The sequence below is a fragment of the Peromyscus californicus genome, unplaced genomic scaffold, assembly GCF_007827085.1.
Source record: "Peromyscus californicus insignis strain IS unplaced genomic scaffold, ASM782708v3 Scaffold_13__1_contigs__length_99412109, whole genome shotgun sequence".
Taxonomy (NCBI): Eukaryota; Metazoa; Chordata; class Mammalia; order Rodentia; family Cricetidae; genus Peromyscus; species Peromyscus californicus.
Genome location: NW_026294424.1, coordinates 77,773,535 through 77,797,802, shown reverse-complemented (window position 1 = coordinate 77,797,802; position 24,268 = coordinate 77,773,535). Strand labels below are relative to the sequence as shown.

The window sequence follows — 24,268 nt, the reverse complement described above, 5'->3', positions numbered from 1 at the left end:
ATCTATAAAGTGATATAAGAGAACAGATATGAATCAAAGCACTTCTACATAAGCTAATTCTCTCTGCATTCAATATTATATCAGGGTAAAGATCAATAGTGTGGCCAGACATTATATGTCCAGACCTCCCAAAGAATGAAACAACAATTTAGGACACATTCTGAATTGCAAAAGTGCTGCTGGGAAATTCAAAACATATTTTTATAAGGTTTTAGCTAGTTAATTGAATCCTCCCAGATCTTATAAAATGATTCTTCTTGCAAATATCAACATGTCATTACTTTTGAAACTTGCAAAATATTCTATAAATAGTCTAATTGTCAGGTTTCTAGGTGTTCCATATTTAATTTGATTCAGCTTATAAAGCGCTTTTTCTCAAAAGTAAAAATAAAGAAAAGCACTCTCATTCTCAAATTTTATGTTTCAAGTTAACAATAATTTAACAGAGTAGAATTCTTGGGACATTAAACAGCTATTTTTTGAAAGAGAGACCTGCTAATCCATCCATGTGCTACTTGTGATTTGATTGGCACAAAGAAGAGTTCAGAAATGGTGGCACACAACTTGCATATGATAACACTTAAAATACTTGATATCTAACCTTTCACACAAAAAAAAAATTGGCAACAATATAATTTACTACATTTTGTCCTTGAATATGGGGATGATGACTTTAACTTATTCAGCCTTTGTTAAAATCATCAAACAGTATTAAAGTTATCACTGAGTCCACAAAAAAAATTACGTATCTATATCTTGAAGAAATAAAGTTTGGTAGATCTTACCTCACCACAGTATAAAATTGTAGTAAGAAGTACAAGAACTGTGCAATACTTGCTTTCTAATTCTAATTTTTTCTTGAGTGATGGATTGCTGTGGGATGGTCTGTATGTCAAATTGCTCTGATTGGTCAATAAATAAAACACTGATTGGCCAGTGGCCAGGCAGGAAGTATAGGCAGAACTAACAGAGAGGAGAATTGAGAGAACAGGAGGGAGAGGGAGTCATTGCTAGGTGCCACCATGACAAGCAACATGTGAAGATGCCAGTTAGCCAGGAGCCACGTGGAAAGGTGTAGATTTATAGAAATGGGTTGATTTAAGATATAAGAACAGTTAGCAAGAAGCCTGCCATGGCCATACAGTTTGTAAGCAATATAAGTCTCTGTGTTTACTTGATTGGGTCTGAGCAGCCATGGGACTGGCAGATGACAGAGATTTGTCCTGACTGTGGGCCAGGCAGGAAAACTCTAGCTACAAATGGCACCCAATGGCTCGAGTTTCCACCTTAAACCCGAGAATATTTAATAAGCAATTCTAAACAGAGCCAAAACCAGGTTCCTGCTTCATGTCTCATATGGCAGGTAGATGCCGCAAAACGTGGGTTTGACCTACTATCTACTCTGGCGGGTTCCTAGCGTGTGTGCTCAACCTGCAGTATGGCGGGAATGAGGCCTCTGAAAGTGGCATATTAAGCTGCGTGGTGGATTTAGCCTTTGCTAGTACAAAACAAAAAGAGGTTTCTGGGCTACAGGCTGCTTTGATAGAAGCATAGACCCACCATTTCTGAGAGGTGATGGCTCCCAGAGCTGGTGGAAAACATACCACCGCCATGTTGGGAAGTTGAAGTGGGCAGAGCCAGCAGCCACAGTGCCATTTCAGTCTTAGAATGCTACAGTTTAAAGCAATAGGCTCAAGGTAATATAAAAAATAAGCCACGTAAAGATGGCTACCACACAGAGAATCTGGATTATGTTCTCTTTGATATTCGTAACTGAAGAAAAATATTTGATTGCAAAAGCTGTTGAGTTATGCCAAAATGTATATATTAAAGGTACCTTGACCTCAAAATTTGGATGTAAGGATATGTTGCTTTGGAAAGGAGGCCCTGCTTTTGTTTCCACAGAAAGCCAGAAGCTATGGATTTGTTCCAGATTAAGATACATCAGATTTGACCAGCCAAGACCCCCTGAAAGGTCTCCAATGACACCAAGGCTCAGATGATCCAACATCCAAAACCATTTCAAGGCAACTGGCTCAGACGATACACCCTCATGGACTACTCCATAATCCTAAAATTTTCTTTGTGTCCCCACAAGATACAGTGCCCCCCTCCAGCAGGAAGTAGTAAGAGAAGCTATACCCAAATTCCCAAATATACCAAGCTGACTTTGGAAATGTGTAAAAGTTAAAACCTTCCTCTTTAAAAAAAAAAAAAAGAATTGTATTGCAAAATAATAATTTAAAAAATTAAATTAATTATAAAATAAAATAATAATTAAAAAAAGAAAAGGGGAAGTGCTGTGGGATGGTCTGTATGTCAAATTGCTCTGATTGGTCAATAAATAAAACACTGATTGGCTAGTGGCCAGGCAGGAATTATAGGCAGGACTAACAGAACAGGAAGGTGGAGGGAGTCACTGCCAGTCGCCACCATGACAAGCAGCATGTGAAGATGCCGGTAAGCCACAAGCCACGTGGCAAGGTGTAGATTTATATAAATGGGTTGATTTAAGATATAAGAACAGTTAGCAAGAAGCCTGCAATGGCCATACAGTTTGTAAATAATATAAATGTCTGTGTGTTTATTTTATAAGTGGGCTGTTGGACTGCCGGGACTTGGCGGGACCCGGAGAGAAAACTCCAACTACAATGGATCAAGAGTCAAGTATAATTTGCAAATAAGAAAAAATAAGTCCTAAGTCTGTAATAGTGTGTAAATACTATTTTCTGTATAGTTTCAGAGGTTTTATATGTACGTGATGGTGTTGTATCCTGTTACACAAATCGTACAAATAGTGAGTATTTGCAGTCACTATAATATCTATAGGTAGCCTGATAGTGGGGACTTCATAAGGCTGTAGATGTAATTCTAAACAGTCTTATTAAATAAGAAACACAGAGCCAAATAAAGAGTTAAAAGCCCAGAAATCAAACAGTAGCCAAGAGCTAAGACCACCTTATCTTATTACTTGCTGCTGTCCTTCCCCTGAGAGAGAGACCTTTTTTCTGTATCCTGTCTTTCTATTGCCTTTCTGTTCTGCCTTCTCATTGGCTGTAATCCCAACCACATGACCTCCTCATTACTGCCTGTTATATAGACCTCCAGGTCTCTATGGTTGGTTCTGAGATTAAAGGCTTTTGTCACCATGCTGGTGGTGTCCTTGAACACACAGAGATTCTGCCTGCCATGTGATTGGATTAAGGGCATGTGCTACCACTTCCAGATTTCTTAATGGCTTGCTCTTATCTCTGATCCCCAGGCAACTTTATTAACATACAAATAAAATCACATTTCAGCACAAATAAAATATCACCATATAAGGCTCATATATTTAGTGTCACAGAAGCACCTTTTCAAACTTATAATGTCTCATAGGAATGACTATATAATGTTTAACTACCTCTTGGATCCTTATTCTTGTAAGCAGCTCACCTTCAGCATCTCAGGTTCGCTACCTATGAAAAGCAACTTTATTCGCCCACTTAGTATATTTCTGTATTTCTATAAGTTCATTGGTATTTTGATTAAAAAATCTAGTTTGTATTTCATGCATTTCTTCAGATTCAGTTTAAATACATTCCTATCTACTTATAATATTTTGTTTAGAGGGTGCCTCCCAAATTCAACATATCTATAAATAACTGTGAGGTTACCTAAGGTAGCAACTTCATCAAATAAGTTCACACATACAGGTTGGGAGGGTCCAGAGTACTTAGAAGTTATTTTTATTAGTTCTTTGTCATTATTTTTACTATTCCTGGATATAATTCACTTTTTTCTATTTTTGATTAATATTTTCTTGTGTTATTATCTTCCATACAATGAAGGTCACATTTTTAATATTATTTTTGTTAGCATTCAACGTTTAGACCTGAGTTTCATAAAATGTCCACTGACAAAATTCTGATACATAACAAAGGAAATAAAAATTAATGGTACAAACCAACAATCAATTATTTATTACATGGAACTGTAAGTCACTCTTCAGCTAGAGTAGCCCTATGGCTTTCATTTGAATTTCCAATATTTCTATATTTTAGTTCCATGAAATTGGAGGTATTCTTGGGCATCTTGGATCCCATGCTAACTCAGTCAGGTAACCAATCATTGTGTTGGAAGACAAATATTAAAAACAGAATCCCATGTCTTCTCAAGCCTACACATGCTTCACATTTGCTGATAGCTTGTGTCAAGAATAGAGATTGGCTGGAGTTAGTAGCAAGATACAAGAAAATAGAAACATCTTCCCCCCAGTGATAAGAGTCATGCATCGTGGGTTATATTTGTACATCATTAATGAATCCTTGAGACTAGTCACCAGCCTCAGTAAAATTCTGGCCTCACATTTAAGAGTACCTTCTCCTTCTACACAAATGTCCTCAGTGTCATGTGCAATAACTGTAAGCGGGTCAATGTAAGGAGAAAACAGTAAGAAGTAACATCTGTTTAAGTAATCACTGAGCCTTGAGGGTAGAGGAACCAGAAACACTCTTCTAATATATAAATCAGATATATATAGATATAGATATAGATATATATAGATATAGATATATAGATATATATGTTCTCCTTTGCAAATTTAATCCTAAGTTTTTAAATTTTAATTTATGTTTATGCCTGCCTGTATGTCTGCATACCACCTGTGTTCCTGGTTCCCAGGGAGTCTAAAGGAGGGTATCAGATTCCCTGGCAGTGGCATTGTGAGCTACCATGTGAGTGCTGGTAATCAAACTCAAGTCTTGGAAGAATGGTAAGTGTTCTTAGCTACTGAGCCATTTCTCCATCCCTATAGCTCTTTTTAATAGTTGTAGATTCGGGGAATTTTTGTCAAACCATTTAATTGTGTATTTATCTTTGAGATACTAGACTTAATTTGTCTGTACAGCTTTTCTGTTCATTTATTTGTGAACTGTAGAGGCATTCCTGTTCATCCTTGAGTTTCTATGGCTTAAGAGCATGAAGGGCATAAGCAACTTATTTTTTAACTAAATGAATAAAGAATAGATATTTCTAAATTGAAGAAAAACATAGATATATTTGTTTTAGTTCTAGGAATATTTGAAATAATAGTTCTCTCAGATAAGTTAAAAGCTCAGAAAGAAGAAGACACAAATAAATTGTAGGCTATTTTAAGATGTGTTCCTTTAGCATGTGCCCCAAAGAGCTGCACCTCAGCAAAGAATTCATGTGTATCATTTTACTAGATAATATAGACCTGTGACTGAAGGATAAGAAAAACAAAGCGAGGACAAGGAGATGATCCTTGACAAAGATGTATTACCAAGCTGTCTTTCTCCCAGTGAGGCGACTGATGTATCATGCCCCCAAGAAACCATATAAATTGTGTCTTACAACTGACTCCCAGGAATATGGAAAATGGAAAGAATTTATCTACTGGTTCCTAACTCACTCAAGCTCCTGAGATTTTACTCCACTCCCAAGTTAGATTTCTTAATTTATTATTAGACTTCACATGTATGGCCTATGCTTCTTTGGGGACAGCATCTGTAACTTATAGTCTATCCTGGCAGCAATAGGTGTCCCAAGGAAATGGAAGTGAAGACAGAATCAGTTAGTTTGTCTGCAGTGCTGGAGCCAGAGGCAGATCAATCCAAGATGGTCATCAATAAACCTGAAGGTTTTGATCTCAAGTAACTAAAATACAAGTAAAAGATCAAACTAATTTTTGATAAAGTAGCTTTCACTTAGTATTTTAATTTATTACTTCAAAAAAGTTTCATTACTCATCTACTTTTTGCAATAAACTGTACTGAACACCACGTTAACATACTCATTTAGAACCATCAAGGACTTTTAAATGCTATCTAAAATATTACCTGTGTTTTGAAAACTGTCAATAAGTCACTTATATTCACTTACAACCACTGTTGAGCTGCATATGAAGGAATAACACAGTTTCTTTGAAGGATAAGTGTACACCTTTGAAATCAATAATATGTATAACAGCAGAATTGACATTCTGAATTAACTGAAATTACTATAAAATGTTTAAAAACAAAATTGAAGGAGTGTCAAAGATTCATTCATAAGCATCAGTCAATGGGTGGGCTTTGCCTCAACAGGCATTAAAATATCAAAAGAAGAAAAGCAAATAATAGTTCATTGCTTTATACTAAGTTATTAAAAATGGCCACTAATTCTAAATAAGATCAATACATAAGGCTAAATACTGAAAATATCTATTAAATATATATGGTGTGCATTGAATGCTGTTTATAAGGGATGTGTTATATCAAATAAATTTTTAAATTTATTTCTGGTTTTCTTGTAGCCAGTTTTGACAACTACATTTCTTTAACATTAAGAAGAATGCTCTCATCCCCCATCCCCTAGCCTCTATTGCTCCCCTTGCCTCCAGTTTACTCCAGAGATCTCATCTATTTCCCCTTCCCAAGGCAATCCATGCATCTCTCTTAGGATCCTCCTTGTTACCTAGCCTCTTTGGAGCTGTGGGTTGTAGTCTGGTTATCCTTTGTTTTATATCTAGTGTCCACTTATGAGTGGGTACATACCATGTTTGTCTTTCTGAGTCTAAGTTACCTCACTCGGGATAATATTTGATAGTTCCATCCATTTGCCTGTAAATTTCATGATGTCGGGTTTTTTTTTTTCTTCTGCGTAGTACTCTATCATGTATATGTACCACATTTTCTTTATCCATTCTTCAGTTGAGGGGCATCTAGGTTGTTTCCAGGTTCTGGCTATTATGAATAATGCTGCTGTGAACACAGTTGAGCAAGTGTCCTTGTGGTATGATTGAGCATTCCTTGGGTATATGCCCAATGGGGGATGACAGCATAAGGGAAAGCGGTGTTTGAGCTGGAACAGGGACGTAGTGGGAGAGCAATGAACGAGATCTCTTGATACAGGGAGATATCCTCAGTATAGGGAGAAACTTGGTGTTAGGAAAGTTCCCAGGAATCCACAGGGATGACCCCAGGTTAAACTATCAGCAATAGTGGAGAGGGTGCCTGAGTTGGCTTACCCCGGTTATCAGAATGGTGAATACACTAACTCATCACAGAGACTTCATCCAGTAACTGATGGAAGCAGATGCAGAGATCCACAGGCCAGCACCAGACCAAGCTCCAGGCATCCAGTTGAAGAGAGAGAAGAGGGATTCTATGAGCAAGGGGCATCAAGAAACCTACAGAGACAACCAAACCAAACTAGTGGAAACACATGAACTATCGACCAATATCTGTGGATCCTCCATGGGACTGGACTAGACCTCTGCATTAGCCAGACAGTTGTGTAGCTTGATCTGCATAAGGGGCCCCTGGCAGTGGGATCAAGATCCATCCCTGATGTATGAGCTGGCTTTTTGAAGCCCACTACCTATGGTGGGACATCTTGCACTGCCTTGATGCAGGGGGAGGGGCTAGGACCTGCCCCAACTAAATGTACCAGGCTTTGCTGACTCCCCATGGGAGGACTTATTTTTTTTCAGAGGAGGGAACAGGGGATGGGCTGCGGCAGGGGGCAGAAAGCTGGAAGGGGAGCAGGAGGGAAGAGAGGGAGATCTGTGGTTGGTATGTAAAATGAATAAAAAAATTTCTTAATAAATGAAAAGTTAATATGAATCAAAAACCGTTAAGAACAATGAAATCTTTAGGTTTGAAAAATAGAGAAAGGAAACAATTCTATAGTGCGTGTGTCTTACTATGCGTGTGTGTGTGTGTGTGTGTGTGTGTGTGTGTGTGTGTGTATGTGTGCACAAAACATTGAGACTTTAAATGTATTCTCTGAAGGAATCCAATGCCAAATAACAGAGTTACTAAAACAGCCTTATAACAGGGAATACAGAATCATCCAAGTTATTCATCTGACGAATGTAAAGAGAAAAATCAAGGACAGAAAAACCAGTATTGCAGCAATGAAATAGGAAGAATTTGGTATAATAACATTGGATTCAAAGATTTTTAATCTATATTTTTCCATTCACCATGAACATATTATGGGTGTTTCTTCCAGTTTGTTGCGTATTTTCAGCATGAGTCACATGAAGTTGGGAAATGTGTTTATTTATATTATGAGGTGTTCGTACTGTTTTTTGCTGCCCACTCTTTTTCCTCATTCATTAAGTTATCTTGACATGTTAGTTATAACAATACAAGTAGTGTATCTGGAGCATGAGTCTTTTCTTTCCAGGTTTTCTATGGACATGTGGAGGTGCTTTCTTATGGGAAATGCATGCAGTGCTCTCTGTTCAATTTTATCAAATTAGATCCCACCATGTGGTAACCACATACAACTTCAGTACACTTTCACTTGACAGAAGGTCACTGTTAGGGAACACATTTGTTCTCACTCTGGCATTGTCTAGGAGTTAAATTTCTTATATATTTGTTCTATCATCAGCAAGATTTTAAGTAAATATGACAGCATATGCAATGCAGTGATGGCCCATTTCATTGAGAAATGAGCTCAGTAGGGCAAAATGACTAGACATATACTGGCACCACTCAGTGTGAATGTAAATATATTTTCATTGATGTCATGTGGAAAGAACAAGTGTCATTATATAAGATCTATTTCAGTTATCCAAATTTGGTTGATGGTAATGTCAATTTATGTTGCAATGCAATATGAAGCAATCACCGAATTTGAAGTTGTAAATGCAACATCATATATTCAAAAGATTTGTGAATATTCTTCATCACATAAAACTTGTTTCTTCATTCAAAGTTAGTTCCTCTGTTGCAAATAAGAATGTGCATTTTGTATTCCTAATTTATTTCTATTAATTTAAATAAAATCAACTCTATGTAATTATAAACCTACTTCATTTGCATGAAAATATCATAACATCAATTACTAGATTTCCCTTACAACAGATGAGCTTCTAACCATGTCCAAGACACTTTTGGCTATGGTATTTTTCTTCTAACTTTTCAATTATTATGAAAAAGAAATCTGTTCTTTGTTCTCCAAGTAGTTAAGCATGGGTATTACCAGTGGTTCAGGATTGTGAATTTGAGCACACAAAAGATTGTCAGTTCAAAGGACTTTCAACTAAAGACAGAATGATTCCACTGTCTGGAGCTGAGGTGTTATTACATTAGAAAAGCCTTCAGAACAAACAGACATGTTATTTTAAGAGTAATGGGCGCTCAGGAGATGGCACAGTAGGCAGAGTGCTTGCTATATACTATAGAACTTCAAATCCCTATAACTCCAATAAAAGCCAAGTGTGGAAGTGCCTGCCTGCAATCTCCATGGGGAAAGGGGTAGAAACAGGCAAAGCCAAGGGAGCTCACTAGCCACCAATTCTATCCTAACATAAAACTGTAAGACAATGAGAGGGCTTGTCTAATAAAAAAAATTAGACAAAGAGCTACAGAGTATAAATCTTGAAGTCAACTTCTGACCTCCAAAGGCACACACATACATGAGCACACCCCTTCACACAAATACAGATATAAGCATACACATGCAATTAATACATATACACAAATACACTCAGGACTCTTGTATAATATTTAAATGTTTACAAATATAGAAGGATGATGAGATACCATTAGCAAGACTTTCTTTGTTTTTCTAGAGAATTTGGTAAGGTATTTTGTGAAGGCATGTGAAAGGATGCCTACGTGTTAAGGCACGTATTTGTATGGGTCATTTTTCTTTCATTCTTTCTCTGAAAATGTAAAATAGCCAGTGAGCAGCAATGTTTTACAAATACCTCTGTAATCTCTGAAGTATCATGAGCATTAACAAATGAAAATTATATTACAGTTATAAACCACAGATATTTATACATGTACTATACAACAGGACCACTCTGTCTAAATTCTAAAAAGTAAACTCCAATGAATTATTTTAAATTAGAATACACAAGTTGGTAAGTCATTCTTCAGGAATGTAATGTCTGCAACAATCACAGTGTCTCAATATTAAGCTATATATGCTAAAAATGTAAGTATGCATATATCTAAGATTTTGGAAAATGAAGTTACATTTAAAATAAAAAAGTATACCAGGTAGTTTTAACATCTTATTTCACATATTATTTACAATAACATACAAATACCTTGGTTTTGAGTCACAATAAATTTATTTGATTATAAAACTATTTATTATAATATAATAAATTATAAAATAATATTATTAACTGATACTTTATTATGAAATAATTTGTTATTTGATGTAGCTGGAGTTTTCCTGCTTGGCCCACAGTCAGGACAAGTCTCTCTCACCCGCCAGTCCCACAGCTGCTTAGACCCAACCAAGTAAACATAGAGACTTATCTTGCTTACAAACTGTATGGCCATGGCAGGCTTCTTGCTAACTACTTCTTCTATCTTGAATTAATCCATTTCTATTAATCTATAAGTTGACACATGGCTCGTGGCTTACTGGCATCTTCACATGCTGCTTGTCATGGTAGCAGCTGGCAGTGTCTCTCTGACTCACCCTTCCACTTCCCAGAATTCTTTTCTCTCCTTGTCCCGCCTATACTTCCTCCTGCCTGACTACTGGCCAATCAGTGTTTTATTTACTAACCAATCAGAGCAAAACATTTGCCATACAGAACATCCCACAGCACTTCCCCTTTTCTTTTTTTTTCAAAAAGGAGGATTTAACCTTAACATAGTAAAATTACATATAATTTGGGTTTAGAGAAGGAGTGAGCCAATTCCATCTCCAAAGCCAGCTTGGCCTATAATTGAATTGGAACCACAACTTTACTAGATTGATAGATAGATAGATGTTAGACAGTGAGATTTTACCGTGTGTAGATTGGTACCAATAGATTCTTTCTTTCTGCTGTAAATATCCGGATATCCAAGGCCTTATGATTTTTGGAAGATGGGTATTTCCATTATCCTGGAAAGACAAAAACAGAACCCTACCCCAACCTTTGATTGTTAAATTTTTCTTACAACTTGTAGAGATGTCACATTGGTGGATGATCTTTTACTTTCTTGATCAAGGGGTTTTTCCTGTTCAAATCGAATTTTTATTAATTTTGTTGGTATCCATACCTTTTTTTTCCTGTAGGAACAAAGGCAAAACCCCTTCCCCAACGTAGAACATATCCAGGTTTCCATTCTGAGGTCAGCACATCCTTGAAATAAACCGGTTGGTTTAGCTCAGGAGTTTTGTCTGTCGTCCAATGTCTGTCCGCAGCTGTTGTTCATTTTTCATCAGCATTGAGAAAATTCAAGGTTAATAAAGCACTATGCGATCTATTTCTAGGAGTCATTATTACCTGTTGTTGTTACCTGACTGTGAAAATATATAAGCCTGTCATGGGAATTTTTCATTCAAACCACCACAGTGTCTGTGTGTGGGTATGTGCATGTGTTAGTACAGATGCCCGCAGAGTGCCCGGGAGGGTGGGAGATCCTAGAGAGTTGGAGTTACAGTTGTGAGCCACCAGCATGGATGCTGCTAACCATATATATTCCTAAATACTTAACTACAACCTTCTCAGTCCGTGTAATGTTACTTGTATTCATGTGTTTAGGCTGACCATTTGGTAATAGATGACCAGTCGGTATGTTCTTCCCTGGAGGAGACTGTTTCATTATGAATACGTTCAAACTGGAAGATTGAAAGTAGACTAATGAAAACTAATTTCATAATCGCTCATCAATAGATGCTGACTTTGTGCTCTCTATATTCGAGAAGTGGAATTAACTTCACTGACTTTTATGATCTAAGGCAGTCCAGTATGAGATGGAAGTTTAGAAAAGAAAACTGTGGGCACTAGGGCTGCTCATTGCTGTTTTGAGGCTTCTCATTTTATACATACTCATAAAGACTCTAAAGCGGTATCTTTGTTTCACATATCATATTGCAATGTTAAAAGGAACGTTCTACTATTCTTTTAAAATGTTAAATTGTATCCTTTGTGTTATCCTAAAAGTTTTGCCAGAAAACATTGCAATAGTTGTATATTTATTTTTCCTTCAATATTGGGAAAATAGTTTCCTAATGCCTATGGTATGAATAACAATGTAGCTTCCCAGTGGACATCATAGTTACATAGACTTTTGTTGTCTATACAGTAGCTTACTTGTAGACAATTAAAATTATTTGCAATTTTAGTTATTTACCATTTAAATTTTTCAAGATCAAGAACAAATTTTATTAGAGTTTAATTAAAATTTCCTAGGACAGGCAAATTGTAAATCTTGGCAACCAGTCAAAACAGAAGAATGAATACTAGAAAGGCAGGACTAGGCTTGCCATTTAAGTCAGCTTTAATTAATTAACTAATTAATTAAACTTTTAACACAACATTTTTATTGATTCTTTGGGATTTTCACATCATGCATCCTGATTACACTCATTTCCAAGTCCTTCCATCCCCCTCCTCGTGATCCCCCAAAAAAGCAAACATTAAAATAAAAAAAGTCCAATTTATGTTGTCTACATACTCACTGCAACGTGGTCAAACTCTCAGTGGCTTGCCCCTTAAATAAGACTAAGTCCTTGCCCTCCCAGACCCTGCCAAAAGCCATCAATTGTGGAGCTCTAACTTCAGTATACCCCATCACCCCTTTTAAGAGTTCTTTTCGATGGCTTCCTCTCTAGGTTGTTACTTTTATCTGGGGTGGGGATGGGGAGTAGGGGTTGTCACAGAAGCCTCCCATGTCTCTCCTGCTCAACTGTGCATTATAGTCATTGATATCACAGCAAAAATATCCTCCTTGCTCTCCACAGTCAGTGGGGGCATGATAATGAGTCCTCACAGGCTTTCTGGCAAAGCACAAACCACAAACACGAGTCCCAGCTGCATCAACTAATAAAATATTATAAATGTTTGATTCAGGTAATATGTACTTCTCAACACAAAGAAAAATATCTGAGATTTGTAACAATATCAAAAATGTAGCGTGAATTCTAATTTGTCTTAATAATAAAAACCCAGAGTCAGATATCAGAGTGAAAGCTGAAAGATCAGAGAAGCAGAGCAGCAGCCACTAGAAAGACTTCTTAGCACTAGGAATCCTCAGACTGAAAGGGCCAAACTCCTGTCTCCACCCTTGCCTTATCACTTCCTCTCTCCACCCAACCGTATCACTTCCTATTTCCTCCTCCCAAGTGCTGGGATTAAAGGCTTGTGCCACCTACTACTTGGCCTCTAGTGGCTGGCTCTGCACTCTAATCTCCAGACAAGCTTTATTTGTTAGAGAACAAACAAAATATTGCCACACAAAAATAATAAAATTTCAGTCCCCCAAGATAGCTATTATGTGACTCTCAGCCAACGATGGAGTTGGGTCCTTTCTGCAGCTTGAGTTGGAAACATGAAAAGGAGAATTAGAAATCAGAACTTTATTTAAAGACTTCAACAGTTTTTCTCTCACAAAGAGATAAAAGTTAAAAACAAAAACAAAAACAACAAAGACAATCTGAGACCATCAACTCATGGGAAGTAATTCGGCATTTATTAAGCACTTCCATCCAACACCACCTGTTTTTCATTAAAAGATCCATGAGACACATCTAATGTGTACATTCCTGAAGTCACAGAATTGTAAGAATGGAAAGCATTTAGTGGTTGTTCCTGAGGCAGTAAATGAATCATAAAAGGCTCCATAAAGGTTTCTGTGCTGATGAAAATCATGTGTGCCTAAAGATTACCACAGTCAGTCTCTTAATGCTAGTGCTATGCTATAATTCTGCAAGTTCTAACCTTTAAAAGACAGTGGATAAAGATGGGAAGAAATCTCTTTGTTAAATTTCTTATACCAGCATGTAAATCAACAATTTAAAGACTGTTTTAGTTACACTGATGCTTTTGATACTTTCTTTAACTTAGGGTTATCTTTTCTACTAAAATTAATTCAGATCTTACTTATTAGGTTTGATTAGAATCATGAAAAGCATGAACAATTAATTTTGATAAAGGAAGGCTTTGCTTTTGAATGCATTGGAATCTGGAATGGCTTATAGAAATAGAGGTAGAAGTTTGAAGGAGTTGACAAACTCGCTTTAACTCATGCAGATTGTAGAATGTTAAAGACTGACTAACCTTGAAATAACTTTGACTCCGGACCATCTCTAATGAAGCATGCTTACAGAAAGTATTGTAGAATGTACTTAAAGCTGTGCTTTTATTCTTACTTTTGAAATTACTGTCAGATTCCTAGCTTATAACTAAGAACAAGTGTCTAAGAATGAATCATTATTCATCTCCCAACTTAGACAAATTGGACAAAATCAGAGGAAAAATGTCTTAAATTTCAGCTTTAGAAATACATTCTTCCAAGCATAATACTGAAAAATATGCAAGCTTACTTTTTAAGGAGGTTTGATTTGCACCTAAAAGCTTTTGACAGCTTATGCTGATCATAATATGTGTACCGTGTTTAGTGTAATTGTCTTAGAAACATTTGCCTTTCTCTTCATTTGAACAGCCTGGGCAGGCTGCAGCTTTGAGGACTCTGGAGTGGCATTTCCAAGAAAAGTAGTAAGCTCTGAGTTTGGAAGTGAGGTTCACAGCTGCACACAAAGTCTGTGAGCTAAGATTGCATGATAGTCTTTCACAATACTAGCATATGGCTGGCTGCTAGTGTTTAGTAAGTTCATTAAGCATGTGACTAAACCTTCAATTTTACTTGCAAGTCAGGCCAATAATAGCACCATATCAAATATTTCATACAGTAAAATTCATGTGACCTGGTATCCTTGTTTCTCCTTCACCTTCTTCATCCCCTCCTATGCCTACATTCCCATTTTCTACTTAGGCTAGTTAAATCATCTACAAATTAATTCAAGTGGACAAAGGCATCAAAGAAGCAAAGAAGACTATGAAAAATAAAAGGAATAAAGACGGGAAAGCTAAATACATCACTTAGGGTATTTTCAACCTCTGTAAAACTCCATAGATATTCGTATTTCATAAATTCAGACTTTCTATTGTTGATATGCTCAACTATTTCTAAAAATTAAAAAGCCTTCAACAGAACGTGAATGATTTTCATGATTGTGTATTTTCCCTCTGTCCATTTATAGGGATCAAACCACAAACTTTATTCATGGAAAACAAAACACAACAACAACAAAACAAATAGTGATTTATGTGCTCGAATTACAATCCCACAGCATATTTTTTCCCTTAAGTGACATGGATTTTGTGCCAGAATCTGGATAATTGACAGATTTATGCATGTGCACAGTAGTTGGCTTGGTGCCTTTCGATTCTGTGAGGAAGCACTTCCAAATGTCTTAGGGCTCAGCCAAAAGGGTTAGCACATTTTTTCAAGCAGGAAGCTGTGTTCATTGTTGTCTTGAAATACGCCTGCTGTTGAATGAAGTCATAATGCCTCAGAGTAAGGCCACTGCAGGTGAAGAGGGGATGAAAGAGCCCTTGCTTTTGCTTTACAGTGGGCAAGTTGTAGGTCTTAGCACATTTCTTAAAAACAAAGGAATGAACAACGACTCCACATCCAGCAAGAAACAAGAGTAGCCTGAAGCTTTCAAAAGCTGCTTAGAAGACTGGTAGTTTACTTGCTTTCCTCATAGGGAAACTAAATGAATCATTTTACATCTGTTTTAGTTAAGCTTAAAACAGAAATGAATGGATATAATAATAAGTTACATTTTACAAGCTTTTACTGAATGATTCAGCCTTAGGAATGTAGTATTCTATGTTGATTATTCTGATGTAGCAAACTTCTTCAGTTTTTATTCTCAAACTGCAGTTCATCAAAAACAGCTTTAGCCGGGTGGTGATGGCACACGCCTTTAATCCCAGCACTCAGGAGGCAGAGCCAGAGCCAGGCAGATCTCTGTGAGTTCGAGGCCAGCCTGGGCTACCAAGTGAGTTCCAGGAAGAGGCTCAAAGCTACACAGAGAAATCCTGTTTCGAAAAACAAAAACAAAAACAAAACAAACAAACAAACAAAAAGATTTAAAGAAAAGCTTATCACAAAGATAAACACACTGATGCTAATAATAATTTTATTGTAAATCTTATATATTTGCTTGACTTATACATATATTACTGTTTACCTTAAGCTATTTTAAGTCCTTCATGCATATAATCTAAATAATGTTCCATTCTCTTAAAAGTACAAACAGGAATTTTGATCAGTATCAAATAGAGATTCTTGCATTTGTCATTAAAATCATAATAATTATCTACAAGATTACTGAATTAGGATTTAGTATCTATCAACAGTGTAATTTATTTTAGTGCATCCAAAATATTTCCAAGTTGTGTGTTAGATTTTAGAAAGTGCATGAATCCTGCTATATAAAATAATAACTAATGGAGTAGTAGGGGGTAAGAGGGAAATGCTCAAGGAAATTGCATGTTTGTTTATGAAGGCTTCTCTCACTATGGCAAATTCTAAAACAGAGCCAGAATGAATGAAAAGTAAAACACTGCCATTGTTCTTACAAAGCTTGCAATCCAATAGAAGAGGCTGACAATTTCCAAATACCTATGCATGTAAGTAACTTTTCCCAGAGCTGAATGTCTTAACGTTTGTTTCAGATTCTGAAACATGGAAAACAGGAAGTTGAAGTAGCAGTTACTACAGTCAAAAGCAATGTATAAGTGTTTTAGTCATACTCAGAATCATGATTAAAATTTAGTCAGCTTATAGACTATGTATTGTTAAATACTGGGAGAAACAAAGATGCAAGCATCTACTTGAGTCACGATGAGAAATGTTTAAATAGTTGGCAGAGAACCCTGTATGTTGACAGGTAGAATGCCTGCATCATTCAGTTCTAATCCTGTGCAAGCAAAATTGTTTCACAACTAGCATATTTGGTAGTAATAACAATGAAAAGCAAATAACTATATTGGTCAAAACTTTGTCATATAGACCTATCAAAATTATTTTACATTTCATAATTTTATTTTACTGAACTAAGATTTATAAACTCTGAAAACAGTGAGTATTCAAACTTGAGAAGAAATGTAAGCCCCATATATTTATATCTCATCACTAAGAGACAATGGGTGCAGATTTGTTTGGCATGCAAACGTAATTTATAAGATTAAAATGTTAAACTTTTCTTTAAATCAAACTCTGGAAATCACAAAAAAAATAAGACCTAATTTCATAGAATATTTCAGTACTGTTTCTATCTTTTGAACTTTTCTACAAAGATACAGGCTTTACCTTATTTTTGTATAAAATATGAAAAATTACAATGTTACAAAAATGTTTACATAGAGAAAAAGGAATCTATAAATCATATCTAAATATATAGTGGAATAGCTGAAATAAAGAATATTTGCATTTTTAATTTAATTAAGGAATAAACAATTTTATATTTATAGTAAATGAATTCAGGGAAGCAAATAAAATGCAGAATTCTAATTTGAAATATTTTTGTTGCCCACTCCAATATTTTTAGAATGATAAGTGGGAAAATATAAAAATAACAGAGCATGCATATAGATAAAATTACTTGTCATTTTTCTAATAGAAACTGTAAAATCAGTAGTCTGTCTAATTTATATTAGTGACTCTGCTCATAATGTTGTCTCTGATTTAAGCTTTTCCTCCATAGGAAATGCTGCTGTTGTAGATGGATTTCAAATCAGAATTTAACTGATGACTCCAACATTGCTGAAATATAACAAAAATATTTCAAATGTACCTCAAAGCATGTTATCCACTATGAAGGCCTACAATGTTAGAGACAAATGCTGTGTTTGTTTCTCTATACAAGGTGGTAGTGTAAGGAATTTTATCAGTCCCCCACACATTTCCTCATACAAAATAGTCTCTTACATGGGTTACAGAGTGGGTTGCAAAGTATGATTTACTCTTGAGCTATTTATCTATCACATAATGCATTTTTTTATCTGTATAAAATGATCCACAACTTAGTTCACACCATAAGTTAGAAACTCTGGTTCACCTCCTGGCTATTCATCTATTTAATATTAATGCAAAGCAGTGGGGAAATCACCATGATCAGATGGGGTGTATACAAGAATAGAGAAGTGAGCCATGAATACAGATTTTAAATTTTATTCTATTCACCTTTTGACAGATTGCAAAAGACACTACCGATTTACCTTTGATTATTTAGAATGGTCACATTTTTAATCTTCCCAATTACAAGCATGGCTCTTCTTTTATCGCACTCATTTTGGCTTTTGAAATAATCCTTTTAATTCTCTGTCAATGAGAAAACGCAGCTCCTCAAATTTTGCTCAGTAATAAAAGGTTTTGTGTCTTATGTAGGTGTAAGCCTTAAAAATCAATGACCTAAAACTATGTAATGCCTTAAAAATTCTAAATTTGTAAAATATTTCATTACTATTCAAATTTGGATCTGTCTTTGTCTTCAATTTTCTCCTTGACCAGGTTCTCCCATCATGCTCTGTTGAAAAACTTTCTTTTCTGTTCCATTCTCTTGGACTTTTAATTTTTATTGCTTGAATTATTTTAGAACATTTCTGACATTATGTTCATCTCTGCCAACAAAGTCTTACGACTATTTTTCTTTTCAAATATTTTCCTACTTGTGGTCATGAATGACAAAGTACAGGTCCCCTTTGTTTATTGCTGATCCCCTCACATGCCAGAGTATGCACAAAATCAGGGCTTGTTATTTTCAGAAAGAAACAATAAACCCCTCTGAATTCACTCAGCCAAATCATATATGTATTTTCTTATAAATAGTACATCTTTACTTGTAAAATATGTTTATAAAATTGTTTAATCTTATTGGTTAACTGTGCAAGTATTCATATTTCATGAAACTCAAGTCAACTTTATCTGTTTTATTCAAGAATTGGAAAAGTGCTTTTCTTTGATGGTGATATTCATTGATTGCTGAATAACTGATTAATCACTTTGATTATTATATCAATAAAGATTATAAAGACATTTATCCTCACATTAGCTTAGCTGATTATCACACATTAGCTAGGTATATTTTTCCACTTTTTTGCAGGTATAAATAAAAGCCTAGCTTAGTTATTTTATTTACATAACTTTATAGCACCTTAAAGTCCCTTTTCAAATTATGTTAAATTATTCAGTTGTAAATAAGTTATAATTGTACCATGATTTTAATCAGTCTTGCTAATGTCACTGTGTATCTTTACTTAGACCAATTGCTCTGCTTTTCTCTGATGAAGACTATTTCTTGTGTTCTCAACATTACATAGTTGCCTGCAGTTCTTTGTGTAGGGAAACCATTCTGGTCTTTTCCCTGTCTATTTTAGCAAGCGCATTGTTGATGTCCTTGTTCAGATTATGCATAGGCAGACATGTTGGAGAGACTTTATGGGTGTAGTTTCTGACATTACTAGGAGACATCATCTCACAGAAATCTCCCCAATCCTCTGGTACTTAAAATCGTTCTACCCCCTCTTCCACAGTCTTCCATGAGCCTTAGGTGGAGCAGTTGCATTGCGTATGCATCCTTTGGAACTGGGGTCCACAATTCTGCATTTTGATAGTCATAGTTGTCTGTAATGGTCCCCTGTCTGTTGCAAAGACAAGTTTCCTTGGTGAGGCAAGAGGACTACAGTTATCTGTGGGAATAAAGACAAATATTTTGAAGGTAGTTAGGGATTATTCTGGTTTAGTAAAGTAGTAGTTGTAGTCACTTTGAAAACATGCCTCTGCCCTGGAGTTAGCTAATTCCTTCAGTTATTTCTCAGTAACTGGATCATCCCCAGGAGTCTAGGAGGAGCTAGGATTGTTACAATTAGTCCTGCCAGCACCAAACTAATGTCAAAATCCCTTTTATCTCTGGCCCAGGTGAGCATTGCTTCCTCTTTGTTCTCCAGAGGGAGAGCAACATTTAAAACTGTAATTTCTGGGACGAGGGAGATGGCTAAGTGGTTAAGAGTACTTGCCTTCAAGAATACCCAAAATTCAATTCCCAGCAGCTATGTCATGCAGCTCACAAACTCTGTGTCTCCACCTTTAAGGTATGTACCACCCCTCCCTCCTTGGCCACCTCAGACACTGGCCTACATATGACATTCACACAGCAAACACCCAAAGAGAGGTACACATATACTCGTAGATAAAAATAATAAAAATGAATTTTGAAGAAAGCCTAAATTCTTTCCAAATACAATATAATTACACAGAGGCATCAGCTAACTAATACATAATCTGGGCACTATCTATAAAAGCTATATAACACACATTCACATACCTATAAAGTCAAATTCTGTCTCTGTTTCTTCGCACAGTTATGTAAATGTAACAAATAACATAAATGATTCATTCCTATGTTTTGTCAGTTGTAACAGGAAGATAATCATAGCAACTAAACTCTTCAGCATACAGATTGTGAATAAGTTCTTTTTGATAGTATTCTCTTACTTTTTGAGATTGTAATGTAGTTACATCATTCTACCTTTGCTTTCCTTCCTGCAGATCCTATTACATGCACCTCTTCTTAAATAAGTTCAATCTTTCACACTGCAAAATATTTAAATACTTGGAGCTTGTTTCAAAGCTAAAATTTTCTGAGTTTAATGAGGGATATGAAGAGCACCTTAGTAACAATGTTTTGATCAATGACATAAATTTTCAAAATGATAAAATAATGGTTTAATTGGATCAGATTTTGTTGTTAAATGGCATGTGACCATCTTTGCACATTAACATGAACTTTAAGTGTTCAAGAAAACTAGTAAGTTTGAAGGTGGAAAATGAAACTAACTCTCCATTATTATATCCATTGTTTATTATATTAATTATTCCATTATTTTACAGATTAAAATAATTTTAAATTAAAATACAGTATTGCTAAACTATAGCTTAAGTTTTTCAATTCATTCTTAATTTATTCAATATTATATTAATTTTCATGCGGTAATAGTGATCCTTTCTTAGTTATATAGAGCTGATAACATTGTTCTATTGATCTTAGGGCCTTCACTAACCTTATAACATTTACATGGTTGGAAAAAAAAACATAAACTCTAAAAGTAAAATATGTATATATATATATATATATATATATATATGTGTGTGTGTGTGTGTGTGTGTGTGTGTGTGTGTGTGTGTGTGTGTGTGTATATGTAGGAGTGGTTGTCTATTCTTCGCCCCTGAAACACTGCTCCTAGTAGGCAGCAAGTAACTGCTAGGTACCTGCCCCCTCCCAGGGCGTGCCCAAGACAGGGACCCCTTAAGAACTGAAATGTGTACGTGTACGTGCTCACTTTCTTGGCTACCTCGTGGTCCTGGATGCTGGATGCTGGACAGCAGACCAAGTCAGAGTTCTCCAGAGAACCGCGTTGGACTGCGTCTCACCTCTCCTGGATCCCGTAACTGATCCCTTTGCTTGCTGTAAGTTGACTTAAAATAAACCTCTTTTAACTGTCAGATAAACTATGTGGAATTGCCTCATTAATTGACACTACATATAAATCATTAACTTTTTCCCAGAGAAGAATACTGTGAAAAAGAACTTAATAGTAAAAATTCAAAAAAATAAAAACAGAAGAACCCAGTATTTACTTTTGCTTAATAATTAATCAATTGTATTCATACTTTCAAATACATAATTCTGGATCACCTCTGTTTTTCTTACAAACTGACATTGGCAGATAAGGACTATGGTTCCCCAGATTTTAATATGATTTGGCTATTAACATCTTCACTTATCCATATAAGAGGAGTTCAATAGATTCAGAATCCAAACTTTATTTGCTTAATAATGTTTTGACTTAATGATTCTTTTATTCATTGGTGTGTTCATGTGAAATCAGTACACATTGGATAGATATTTCAGTTTTAACTTTGTTCTTTTCCTAGGATGGTTATACAATGCCAAGCAAGTTGTAACTTCTAGTAGGTCCAATGATCTAAATAATGAGATGGGTATGTCCTATTGTGTCCTGTATTGATAAACTATATGATGCTGAATTAAATCATGTGTGTTAAATGCATTCTGATTCATAGTATTTGATGACTGATGGTCTCTTTACTGAAATACATCTATACCGTAAGAAGATTATTTGTAGAATACTGTGGTAAAATACCTGGAACTTTCTTTCTAAACTGTACACTCATTATCATCACTCCCATTGTGTTACCTTCAGTGAAATGCATTCATCAGTAATTCTTAAGAAATCTGAAAGAGGAGATTGCGCTAAGATATTAGATAGAAATTCATAGACTGATCATTATAAAGAGGGTTTCACGAAACCAGCATCTTTAATAGTATTTAAAGAGCAAAGAGAAGGAATAGAAAATGATTGTACAGTAGAAAGACAATAAGGAAATATATATATATATATATATATATATATATATATATATATAATTTAAAAAGATATAGAAAAATATGAATTCATAGAAGGTAACATATAAGAATCAAACAAAATGAATTTTTGTAAACATATTTTTAAGTGCTATAAGTAAAATAGATGCAAAACCATTGCTAAAACATACAGGGGTTTTCAGGAAAGAAGTAACAGTAAAGGAATAGACTTGTTCAATTCATTTGTTAGATGATCTTCACTCTCTAATCTATTCAATGGCATATTGAAAGATTATTAATGTAAGGAAGTAATAATGTACTCACTAAAAACTAACAGAACTTGGTTTAAGCACAAAGACTTGGCCATACCACTTAAGCTAATGTTTATATTTTACTTTAAAATCGTCTGCTTCAGGAACATTTTCAAACAAGAGTGGATTTATATTAAAAATTAAGAAGAAATATATTTCTATATAAGACTCCATAATTAAAGGCAACTAAGTGGGTTGGCCTGGAGAATTAATCCATTCTGTTACCCATCTATGACAAATGCAGTTTTCACTGTTTTTATTAATAGTTTATTTGTGTGTTTATTTTAATTATTAGAATCAATCATTTGTAGGGTTTTGGAACTTCCAAATAAATATGAAATTGTCATAGATAGATGAAAACAAAAGCATGATAAAATTACTAAATTACAAAAGAGGAAGTATGAGATGACAGAACTTGAATGAATAAAATATATTTGCATTTCATGTCATATCTATTTATATGGGTTCTCATGAATTTCTCCAAATTTGACTAATCAATCATACATGGAGAGTCCATATATTAATCTATGACAACTTATAATTCTGTTATGTAGTGTTTTCACTTTCATACTGTGTTAATGAAAAACCTTTTGTAAATAAAACAAAGAGGATCCATTTGAACCTTTTTAATTGCATAAATTACTTAAGGGAAAAATGTAAATTTCTAAGGGAAAGACATTTAGGCATTTCTCATTAGAATAGGTGGTCTTGGGATTTGTTTTAATGCAGGCTTTGATGGATGACAGGATGAGAATTACTGGGACTCCAGAACTAAGGACTACCTCAGTGTGAAAGCCCTCATGGAAGAAATTAGAATTAAGTAAGTGAGCAACAAGGACAACATTTAGCAGAGAGTCCACAAATTAGCATGAGTTAATTCTTTTGATTTTCTATGGGAAATTCCACAGGATATGGGAGACATGCATGAAGACCAATCCAACTGAGGAGCCATTGGCAGCTGCTGGCAGCTGCAGAAGGAAAAGTCCCATGTCTCTGAGGAGGTGAACACTGGTGCGTTCCCCATGCTCCAGTGCCTTGTGCATGCATATGAGCAGAGTTAGGGATGCAGAGGAGTATATATAAAATGTATTTGTAAAAGAAGAGGACATGCTGTTGGGAGGGTGACATGCTAGGTAAGACGTGAGAGAGTTGGGGACAAGAGGAAGGAGGAATCAGAGAAGTCTGATACAGCTGGTTCTGGTTGTACTTTGCCACATTTAGAAAACTTCCTAAGAAGGTCTAAAACACATTCCTACCATCTAGTTACTGCATACGGAAGAGGCATGACTGCCCCACTCTCTCAGCTTTTAAATGACAGGAGCATAGTTCACCCAATAACTTTCAAACTTCAAATACATGTTCAAACTTTTCAAGCTCTTAGAATTTACTGGCACTTATGCAACCTACCTTTTCTTTTAAATCCACTAATCCCATTTTCTCACCTTCCTATCCAGGAAATCCTGTCCACGGTCCTTGTTTGCTGTGGGATGTTCTGTATGGCAAATGTGTTGCTGATTAGGCAATAAATAAAACACTGATTGGCCATTGGCTAGGCAGGAAGTGTAGACAGGACAAGGAAGAGAATAAAGCTGGGAAGTGGAAGGTTGAGTCAGAGAGATACTGCCAGCCGCCATGATAAGAAACAGCATGTGAAGATGCCGGTAAGCCACGAGCCACGTGACAAGTTATAGATTAATAGAAATGGATTAATTTAAGCTGTAAGAACAGTTAGCAAGAAGCCTGCCACGGCCATACAGTTCGTAACC

The 24,268-nt window shown here is 35.5% G+C and overlaps 1 long non-coding RNA gene across 1 annotated transcript in view; it reads right to left on the bottom strand.

Annotated features, from left to right (window-relative positions):
* Window positions 1-15,206: 15,206 nt before the first annotated feature.
* The window catches only part of LOC128108568 (uncharacterized), a 68,264-nt gene continuing 59,202 nt past the window's right edge, over window positions 15,207-24,268 (bottom strand). Inside the window, exon 3 of the long non-coding RNA XR_008217528.1 lies at window positions 15,207-19,498. This is a non-coding gene — a long non-coding RNA (uncharacterized LOC128108568). The remainder of the gene's footprint in view (window positions 19,499-24,268) is intronic.